Source organism: Canis lupus, chromosome 21, assembly GCF_048164855.1.
Source record: "Canis lupus baileyi chromosome 21, mCanLup2.hap1, whole genome shotgun sequence".
Classification (NCBI taxonomy): Eukaryota; Metazoa; Chordata; class Mammalia; order Carnivora; family Canidae; genus Canis; species Canis lupus.
Genome location: NC_132858.1, coordinates 10843917 through 10855310, shown reverse-complemented (window position 1 = coordinate 10855310; position 11394 = coordinate 10843917).

Genomic DNA, 11394 nt, shown 5'->3' with positions numbered 1-11394 from the left:
CAGGACTTTATGACCTTGGGTGAACCCGGAGCTGGCGGCTGCGGCCTGTTTGCTTTGTGAATAGTGTCAGTCCTGCCCTCTGCTGCCCCGACTCCCATGGTGGTGTCCTCCCTGTCCTCGCTGTCCCCCTGTCCTCGCTGTCCCTGCTTTTCTCAATATCCCTGCCATCCTCGCCATCCCCGCTGTCCTTCCCATCCTCACTGTCCCCGCTGTCCTCCCCGTCCCCACTGTCCTCACCATCCTCACATCCTCGCCATCCTCCCCGTCCTCCCTGCCCCCACCGTCTCCACCGTCCCTGCCATCCTCCCCGTCCTTGCCGTCGTGGGGACCTGGTGCAGACCGAGGGCCCTAGTGGAGCTGCGCAGCATTTCCGTCCCACTGTCTCAGGGATGATGTGCACCCGATTCTCCTTAAGTAACAGTGACATCTCTGGACGTAAAGCACTGGCCAGCGGCATGGCAACGTGACAGGTGCAGAAACGCAAGGCCGCCTCTGTCAGTCTGGATCCTCCACGGGGGTCCCACTGTCAGCAACTTGGGGCCCTGTCCTGGTCTCCACAGGGGGCCTTTGGGGGTGAGGAGTCTGAGGCACAGCTTCCCGGTGTCCGCCCTTAGAGCGTGGAGTCTCCAGCCCCTGGATGCCGGCGCCCACCTGCTGCTGCCCTTGCTGCTGAGAAGTGACGAGAGGGGCAGGGCCAGAGGTGGGAGGATGGGGGACCGCCTTCCACCCATGGGCACCCTGCCAGCGGGATATCCTTCCTGATGACCCACGGGGCTCCTTGAACCCGAGGTGCACGCTCTCTGGCCTGTACTGATGGGCAGAGGCAGGTGAGGGTCCCCCTGCCTGGAGGATGGCACTGACCGGTCCTCCTGGGCACACAGAGGTTCACCCCCGACGGGCTGGCCATCGCGCTGGGTCGTGGTCGGGCTGGAACAGCGTTTGTGGGTTCTCTTGCTCTGTGCTCGTACGCATGGGTGCTCCTCACTGAATTTCACATTGAATATTTGGTGAGAACATAATTTTTAATGGCCGTGAGGTGTGTCATGGCTTGGCTTCACCACCCCTCACTCAGCCAGGCCCGGTGGCGGGGGGACGGCAGGCGGCTGCAGCTCTGGTGTCGGGGACCTGAGGGTGTGAACACGGAAACCACAGGCTCCAGGGTGCAGGCGCGTCTGTGACCTGAGGGCCCCCGTGGTGCTCAGCACCCCACTAGTGGAGCAGTCACGGCCCCCACCGGATCGCTGGAAACGCCTGAGCAACTGCCGACACGCAGAGCAGCACTGCAAGTCCCTTCCTCTGCATTTTCTTGGGACATGTCTTCTCGTGGGTTTGGTCACGGCTCCCCAACAACTCGAGGCTGGTGAGCTCAGGGCAGCATCGATTGGGGGCCCTTGTGCGGTCGGAGCTGGAGAGGCTGCCGCATGGTGGGGTCGGGACCCACCGCCCCTGAACGAGGTGACCCTGGGCTGGAGCTGTGTCAATGGCCCGGCCTGCACGAACCTGCCCTGACGGGTGGTGACCGGGACGTGTGGGGCCTCTGGGAACTGGGTCAGTTCAGAGCCTGGGTCCTGGGGTCCCCAGAATCTGTGTATTCTCACCCCTTGACTCCCAGGGCACAGTCACCCCAGTAAAACCTGCAGGTCCTTTGAGGAAGGCTGGGAAGAGGGGACCGGCGGACGTTTCCGGCACTGCCTGGGGTCTTCCCTCCAGGCCAGGGTCTGGTCCATGAACTGGCTCAGCCTCAAGGTTGACCAGGGTGGGGGCCGTGTGTCTCTGTTGTCGGGATGAATCCTCCCGACACTGGGATGAATGCTCGCACAGCCCAGGATGTTTCTTTTTCTTTTTCTTTTTCTTTTTCTTTTTTTTTTTTTTTGACACTTTTAATTTAAATTCAGTTTAGTTCACATACAGTGTATTATTAGTTTCAGGGTAGAATTTCATGATTCATCAGTTGCATAGAATCCCCGGGGCTCATCCCATCTTGTGCCTCTTTCATGACCGTCCCTCAGGGACCCCGTCCCTCCACCCCCGCCCCTCTAGCGACCCCCTGACCACCCAGGACGCTTCTGCTCCTCCAGATGGAGTGGGGATCCCGTGTGCGTCCCATCCATGTCCCTGCTGGGAATGCCCCGAGCAACCAGCCATCCCTGCAGGGCTCTGTGAGCCCGAATGTGCTGCCTGCTGCCTGGACTCTGCCGTCCACCTCGGGGAGCTGTGTCCGGCTTGCGTTTGGTGGCCGAGTACCACTGCGTGGCCCTGCCCCCAGGATCCAATTGCTGTCATGGTGTTTAGGATTCCCAGGTCAGAGGCTGCAGATCCCCCACGAGGTGCACCTGCAAAGTGACTGCAGAGCCCCTCGAGCCTGCACAGATGCCCCCTTGGTCGTGGTGAGACAGGTATGCCCGGGACCCCTTGGGGCAGGTGAGGGCTCCACTCTGGCCTCAGTCTCCCTGTGCCTGGATCTCCCGGACAGATGGTGGCTCTGGCTTTTCCCACCTTGCTCACCGTGGCCCCACTGGCCTGGGTTTCAACCAACCCGCCACCCTCTGCCATTGTGAAATGCAGGATCTCTGCTGGGTGGGCCCGTGGCTGCAATGTTGGCCTGACGCCCCTTGACGCCGTCCTCTGCGCAGGCCCTCCTCTGAGACTCAGCCCAGTGGCTTGTTTCCATCAGGGTTTGGTGGGGATGGTCATCAGGTTCCCCTGTGTGGCTGCTTTCTTCCGTCTCATGAGCAGAGAGGCTCCCTCCCCTGAAGGCCAGGTCAGCGTTGGTAGCTTTGTCGTCTTATTTTTACCACATAAGCATTGCTCACATCAAAGATTCTCACTAAAAGTTATTTTAAAACTGAAAATTGTTTCCTTTCTTTTTTTTAAAAATCTTATTTATTTATTCATGAGAGACACAGAGAGGGAGGCAGAGACACAGGCAGAGAAGCAGGCTTCCTGCGGGGAGTCTGATGGGGGACTCGATCCCGGGATCCAGGGATCATGACCTGAACCAAAGGCAGATGCTCAACCCCTGAGCCACCCAGGGGTCCTGAAAATAATTTCCTTTCTGTGTTGAGTAGACACAGAGGAGTGCAGAAGCCGCCTCCCGCTGCCAGCCTCCCTGCCCACTGTGTACCGGCCACGGAGCTGAGAACCAGGAGAAGCAACTCACAGCTCTGGGGCCTGAGATCTGTAACTGGAGGGGTGTGGGCGGCGTGGCCCCTCCTGGAGGCTCCTCAGGCACATCCGTTTCTGCTTCTCCGGCTTCTGGTGGCCCCTGGGCCATGGCCACTCCGCTCCAGCCACTGCTGCCATGCTCAGTGGCCTGCATGTCTGTCTGTGTGTCCCTTCCTGTGTCTGGTAAGGATGCTGCCACTCGGTTTGGGGCCGCCCTAAGTCCGGGTGGTCTCGTCTTGGGGTCTTCCACACACTTTTTCCAGATAAGGTCATGCTCGAGGTTTCCAGGTGGCCTTGTCTTTGGTGGCATCGTGGGGCACCACAGGGCGTGAGGACAAGCATAAGGATCCTGAGTCTCCTTCGCAAACCCGGTAGTGCCTTGAATTCTGTTCTGCATCAGGCCTGGGAGGTGGTGAGAAGCATCTGGACCCCAACGTTTTCCACAGTATCTGCTGGAATGAACACGCTAGAAGGCAACCATCCTCACCCTGGTTGAGATCCCCAAGTGGCAGGAGGAGGATGAGTAGGAGGCCAGTCCCTGCCTGGCTGAACCACTGCGTCTAGCATCTGGTGCCCCCTGGAAGGCCTCAGAGGACAGAGGGACAGTCCTGCCCACGTCCCCATTCACTTGGGGCAGATGGCCCCTTAGCAGCACTGCAGGCCCCAGGGACAGGTGCCTCTGCGCCAAGGATGCTCCTGATCCGGGGTCTCCTCCACCTACAGCAGGAAACACGCCATCCTTGCCTGTGGCTTCAGCCTCTCCTTGAGTTTAGCCAGCTGCAGTCGCAGGTCTGTGCCCGATGCTCTGATCAGGCTCTCAGCTCAGTGTCGGGAAGGTGGACAGACCTGGGCTACAAACCCCTTATGCCGGTGCCTGTCTCCTCCTTGCCTCTCAGCCTGCAGCCACCCCTCTGTGCTCGCTCCGCTCTGTGGGATCCTCTGAGACCCCTTCCAGCTACTTCCCTGAGGTGGGGACACAGGCCAGGGCTTGGGCGGGGCATGGGGAGCACAAGGGGGCATTGTGGGGATGGTGGGCCCCTGGCCCCATCCAGCCCCACATGCAGGAGCTTGGGTGGTTGAGTGCCCTGGGTCCCGGGGGCCCCACCACTCCCCTTCTGTTCTTGGGACTCACAGCCTTCCAACCCCAAGTAATAACCTCATGTAAACTCCCCTCCTCCGAGACACCTGGCATGGTTCAGGCTTCTCCCACCTGGTAAAAGTTTCTCTGTTGTGCTTTGGGAAAGCGGGTCCTGCCTTGCTTCTGGGCCATGTGGGGCTGCCTGGCTGGGACAGCAGTGGGTCCGCCAAGCTCAGACTCCCCAAGAGTGGATTCCCGGCCTCCCACGGGCACCACAGGGCTTCGAGAGGCTGTGGACGGGAAGCGGGGGTGGGGGGAGCAGCCTCTGGAGGCCTTGGGAAGGCTGCACGAGGGCAGCGGCCGCTGCAGTGCCTGTTTCTGTCCACAGCCGGGGCCTCCTGGGGACTCGTCTGTCATCTGTGGCCAGCTGGCAGAGGACTGGGGCCTGGTTCAGGGGTGTCTGCAGGGTGTGCAGGCTGGTCCCCTAGTAAGATGGAAGCCAGGGTACTGGCTCCACTGCAAGTTTCCCCAGGAAGCTCAAGCCAGAGAGCAGAGTCTGAGGCACAGAACTCAAGTCTCACTGTACCCGACAGCCGGTACTGGTGGCCTCACCCTGGCCACTGTCCCCAAAGCTGGACTGTCTTCACGGTCCATTGGTCTGGGAGAAAGGGGAGGATTTTCCCACTGGTGACCTTATCCCCACTGGTCAGAGTGTCGCCTGCTGGGTGGCATCCCCACAACCAGGGGTGTGCATGAATGGGTGCCGGCCAGGTATGCACGGGGGACGCTGGGGAAGACCTGCGTGGGAGGGGGCGCTCAGGTAGGACGTGCCTGCAGGGAGCCACTTGGCGGCCACCCAGAGCTGCTGCCCAGCAGACCAGAGGTGGTGTGTCAGGGGTGCCCGATGGCCCCCAAAGACAGTACGCTGGCCTGGGCATTGGTCGGCTGCTGGCCTGGACTGTGAAGTGGCCGGAGGTCTGGATCCATGCCGGTTCCCAGGCAGTGGCCGAAGATGTGGCCGACTGTTCCCTGGCCCAGAACACAGGGCTGTGGGGCTGAGGGGTCTGGGGAGGAGGGGCTGCACGGGCCTCCACAAGGGGGCAGAGGCCTGTGTGTCCCACGGGAGTGCCCTCCTGAGATGCCGCAGCAAGCCGGTGGGGGGCATGACCAGTTCAGAGGTCATCACCTCCTTCTCGGGTCTCTCTGTGGCTTGCTCAGTGGCCCTCGGGGCAGGACGGGGCTCTGCACAGCTGAACACACACACACACACAGGGTCCCTGGGGCTAGGCCGGCCCCGGGAACTCATCCATCACGGAGGGCCAGAAACCGGTCCCCACGGTTTTTCCAGGTGTGGATTTGCTTTTCCTGCCGCAGAACTTCTGTTAGCCCATCGTCCATGGACGCAGCAGCGTCTCCTCCGCTGCCGTGGACCCCACTCCCGCGGCGTCCTGCTGGTGCACTCATCTTGGGACAGTGAGGCGCAGCGGGGCTTCAGGCAGGTGGCACCCAGAAGCGTTGGTCTGGTATTGAGGCGGGATGGCCCAGGAAGACTGGCTCACCAGGATGAGCCATGGTGGACTGGCCCGGGAGGGGTGGGCTGTGTGCTGGGCAGCGATGTCCGCGCTGCCACCCGGTGGCCTGCTTTTCGAACGTGGCTCTCCTTCCAGCCAGAGTCTTGGCTCTGAAGGGAGGGCTGCTCCCACCTGTGGACACAGGATGGGATAATAGAACCGTGGGTTGAGAGTGGCTTGGGGACCTCTCCTGCCTGTGAGCCACCAGGTGAAATGGGAAGGGTCGTCTTGGCTGGGGCAGTGGGTCCTCACGTCTGCAGGGAAGTCGGACTATGGCCCAGACTGGGAAGAAATACATGGAATCCAGAATAAATGCTTGTTTTCACAAACCTTCTTTTGGGATAGCGTTTGGCTTACAGAACAGTTGCAAAAATAGCACAGAGACGAAGCGAGTGTCCCCCTGAGGTCCCCAGCAGCGCCACGCTCAGCACATGAGTAACCTTGTTCACCTGCGGACCATGCAGACGCCATCCCCACGTCTCTGGCTTTTCCGTTGTCCCTTAGTTGTGTCATGACTCCTCTGCTGGGTGGCAGCTCCTCCTGCGTTCCCTTGTCTCCTCTGACCTTGGCACTTTGAACAGCCCTGGTCAGGTATTTCCTAAAACGTCCCTGAGTTTGAGTTTGTTGGATGCTTTTCTCACGAGCGAGTGGAAGTTTTGCAGAAGTGAGGTGCCGTCTTAGCGCACCGTATCGGGGTGTGTGTGATGTGGCTACACCGGGTTCCTGGTGGGGCCAACTAGCCTCTGTCACTTGGACGACGGGCTGTCTGCCACGTTTCTCCACCACTTCCACTTCCTACCTTTTTTCTACTTCTAGCTAATTTATCATTTTCTTACTTATTAACTGATGAATATCTTCAGGAAGTAACTTGAGTCTGTGCATATAACTTGTTTCTCTTTGAATGTGGGCCGCTGACTGTGGTGTCCATCAGTAAACACTTTCTGTAGCAATGAATCCCACAGGACCTGGTGGTGATTTCTCCTTCCCTCTCTCCTTCTATCTTAAGGAGTTGGAATTCCTCTCTAGGAATGAGCTGTTCTTTCCCTGGTATTTGCTTATCCAATCATTTATATTACAACGGACTTGTTGATATTTGTTTTAGTCCCTGGGTTATAATCTCATTTTACAGCTACTAATTTTTTTGCTTAAATTTCTCCAGCTCCGGCTTTTGGGAGTGGCCTCAGGTGGCCTCTGAGCCCTTCTGACACACTCCATCATTTTTTTGAACACTTCCTTATTTTCTGCCACCACAAGTTTATCTCATAATTTCCTGTCCAGGAGCTCAACTACTTCTCCAGGGAGCCCTGGTTCCTGTTATTGGAGAAGTGTATTTAGAAACCAAGTCCTGGGAGGCACCTGGCTGCCTCAGTCAGTGGAGCGTGTGACTCTTGATCTCAGGGTCATGAGTTCAAGCCCCACGTTGGATGTGGAGCCTACTTAAAATATTTTTTTTTTTTAAAAGCAAGACCTGGGCACTGGGTGTGGTCACTACTCCTTGGGTGTAGGTCCTCTCAGTGGGCCACACTAGAAAAATACATATATGTATGTTACCTACATACACAAATCCATCTGTTTCTCTATTTCTATCTATTATTGATCATTTACCCAGGACATTTTACTTTAAGACACTGGGGGTGGGGCATTTTGTTACGCAGCAATAGCAATAGTAGAAGCACTTGGTGGGGACCTTGTGAACTTTATTTCCAGGCCCTGTGGCCAGATGGCTTCCGAGAAGACACTGTTGAAAGGTGGGGAGGGGGGAATGCATTTCCTTCCCTTTCCAGCCTCTTCAGAGCCTCTCTCCAGTTGCAGAGGATGGCTCCACGTGTGTCAGCTCCCTTGGGCACTCCCACCAACAGCCATGCCAACCCCCTCAGTGCCTCTTCTGCCCTGCCTCCAGCCACAAGAGTGGAAGCTATTCTCTGCAGCTCCTTTTTTTAATAAGGTTTTTTTTGGGGGAAGATTTTATTTATTTATCCATGAGATACACACACACACACACACACACACACACACACACAGGCAGAGGGAGAACCGGCTCCCTGCAGGGAGCCCAATGTGGGACTCCATCCCAGACATGAGCCAAAGGCAGACTATGCTCAATCATGGAGTCATCTAGGCATCCCTCTGCTTCTCCTAATGTCCCTGCCTCAGGGCCCCCTTTTGCTCTGCCAGCCTCTAGCACCTAAGTAACCAATTCTCTGAATCCTCTGTGTTTGAAATCCCTAGTGTGGTTTCCTTTTCCTGTTGGGACAGTAACTGATACAAGGTGGATTTTTGGCTCAGTTCAGGAGCCAAGGGCTGGAGAGAGACTACAGAGCAGGTGAGAGGACAAGTGGGTCCCCAGAGACAGAGCCCCAGGGAGGAGGCTTCACAATTTGTGGGGTTTGGGGGGAAGTATAGCACTAAGTAGTTACAATAGAGAAGAAGAAAGAAGAGTCTCACATCAATAATCTCATCTTCCACCTTAAAAAACTAGAAAAGAAAAAGAAGAGCTAATTAAACCCAGAGTAAGAAAAGAATATCAAAGATAGGATGAAGCAGAAAACAAAATGAAGCACCAGAGGAAAATCAATGAATCAAATTGAAAAGCTGGTTATTTGAGAAGATTATAAAATTAACAAACTGATAGAAAACAGAGAAGACACAAAGTATGAATGCCAGGAATGAGAGGCGACATCACTACAGATCCCACAGAGGTTAGAATGATAACAAAGGGAATATTGTGAACAACTTTCGCTTATAAATGTAGCAACTGAAATGATATGGACAGATTTCTTAAAAGACGTAATTTACTGGAATGATCCTCACTCAAGAAGAAGTAATTTGAAAGGCTCCCTATATTAAAGAAAGAAAACAAAACCAAAAACCTTCACACAAAGAAAGTTCTAGGCCCAGCTCTAGGCTCTAGGCTCACTGGTGAATTCCATTAAACATTTAAGGAATAAATAACACCAATGTGGCACAGACTCTTCCAGAAAAATTGAAAAGGAAGGAATATTTCCTACCCCTTTCTCTGAGGCCATATTAATTACTCTGAAGCCAAAACCATACAGACACCACAAAGGAAGAAAAACTACTATAGACTAACATCCCTCATGAACATAGATGCAAAAATTCTAAACAAACTTTTGGTAAATCTAATAACATAGGACAATCATGTCTAATTGGGGTTTATTCCAGGAATTCAGGGTTGATAATCATCAAAATCAATGTAAAGCACCATATTACCAGGCTAAAGAAGAACCATATAATCCTCTCTAATAGATACAGAAAAAAAGAAAAAGAACATTTAGCAAGGTTCAACACCCATTCCAATAAAAACTCTCAGCAATCTAAAAACAGAAGAGATTTTCCTGATAAAGGGCATTTATTAAAAGTGCACAGCTGACATCATGCTTAATGACTAAATGCTTTTCCCAGGAACACAACCAGGATACAGGCTCACACCTCATCAACCAATGCTGTGCTGAAACCACAGCCAGTGCAGTCAGGAAGAGAGGTTAATAAAAAACATCTAGATTGGCAAGGAAGAAGTAAAATTGTCTTTATTCACAGGTGACACAATCTTCTAGGTAGCAAATCTAGAATCTACAAAAAAGCTGCTATAATTAATGTGTGAGTCTATCAAGGTTGTAGGTTCCAGAAGATCAATGTACAAAAAATGATATTTTTATAAACTGACAACAATCAGAAATTGAAATTAAAACAGCGTTTTCAAAAGTGTGAAAAACATGAAACACTGAGAGAAAAATCTGGCAACAGATGTGAAAGGCCCATGCAAGTGAACACAACACATTGCTGGGAAAAATTAAAGACATAACCAGTGGAGAGATAGACCATGTCTGTGGGTTGGAAGTTGCAGTATCATTAAGGTCAATTCTTCCCAAACTCAGCTGTAGATACGATGCGATCTCAGCCAAAACCCTAGCAGGCTCTTTTGTAGAAGTTGACAATTGATTCTGAGATTCAGATGAAAACGTGGAGGACAGAGAATAGTCAAAACAACCCTTAGACAGAATATGGTTGCAGGGCGGACGTTAGCTGATATTACAGTTACCACTAAGCTACAGTAATCAGAGTAGTGTGTCTGAGCATAAAGGTAGACAAATCGATCGGTGTAACAGAGGAGAGAGTCCAGAAATAAACTCACCTGCATATAAACAACTAATTCTTAAAAAGTTGTGAACACTGTGCCATGAAGAGGGGCAGCCCTGCCCACGAAAGCTGGCAGGACAGCTGGATATCCACGTGCCCATGCACACTTCAATAAACTTCAAGCCTTACCTCATACCGCATGAAAACATTAGCTCAAAATGGATCGTGTAAAACCTAAATGTATAAAATTTCTAGAGGAAAACATAGGAGAAGATATTTGTGACCTTAAGCTAGGGAGAGATTTCTTGTATATTCGTTACAATACCGAAGGCACTGCAGTCCTACATAGAAGAGCAAGTTGGTAAATTGGATCTCATGAAGATGAAACTTCCACTCTTCAGAAGATACTGGAGAGAAAATAAAGAGACAAGCCGTTGGCACGGAGAATATTTACAAATGATGTCTGTGATAAAGGACTGGTGTCTAGAATATAGAAATAACTCCTTAGAGCTCAACAAAAACCACTCAGATAACTCAATAAATAGTACGCCAAAGATTTCAGTAGACACTCCACCAAAGGAGACATATGGACAGATGATAAGCACAGGGAAAGATTCTCAACATTGCTGGTCAATAGGGAAATGCAAATTAAAGCCATAACGAGACACCATCCTACACCTATTGTAGTGGCTAAAAATTAAGAAGACTGATGAGCGTGTACTGTGTAGATCCATTTACATAAAATCCCAGAAAATGCAAACTAATCTGTAGGGTCAGAAAAGAGATCAGAAGACTGATCATCCTAAGTGTTGACAAGGCTGTGGAGTGGGTGGACCTCACACTTAGGTGGCTACGTGATGCACCACCGTGTGGCGGTTCCTGTGATGCTAACCACCCCCCACCCCAGGTAGACAGGTCCACACGAAGACATGCTCACAGCGGATGGGTTTGTGATTGCCTTCAAACTGGAAACAACCCAAATGTCCATCAACAGGAGAATGAATAAACACGCCATTTTATGTCCACACGAAAGAAAAACCACCCAGTAATAAGAGGGCTTGAACGGGTGATACATGCAACGGTGCAGGTGAATCTCAGAGTAGTTATGCTGAGTGAAAGAAGCCACACAGAAGAGTGTGTACTGTGTAGATGCATTTACATAAAATCCCAGAAAATGCAAACTAATCTGTAGGGTCAGAAAAGAGATCAGAGGCACCTCTTAAGCAGGGAAGGAGCATGAGGAGTCTTTCACCGGTGATGGCTGTACGCAAGGTCACCGTGACCATGTATATGTGTCAAACTGATGATTGGACACTTAAGCTAGTTCATTGTGTATGAGCTACATCTCAGTAAAGCCACTTTAAAATATTTTGAATTGCAGCTATTAGGAGAAATTTTATCCTGAATTTTCAAGAGCAGAAATCATGAGTGTTTTCCTTGTTGCAACATAAAATCATAGTCATAATTTATAAGGGGCACAAA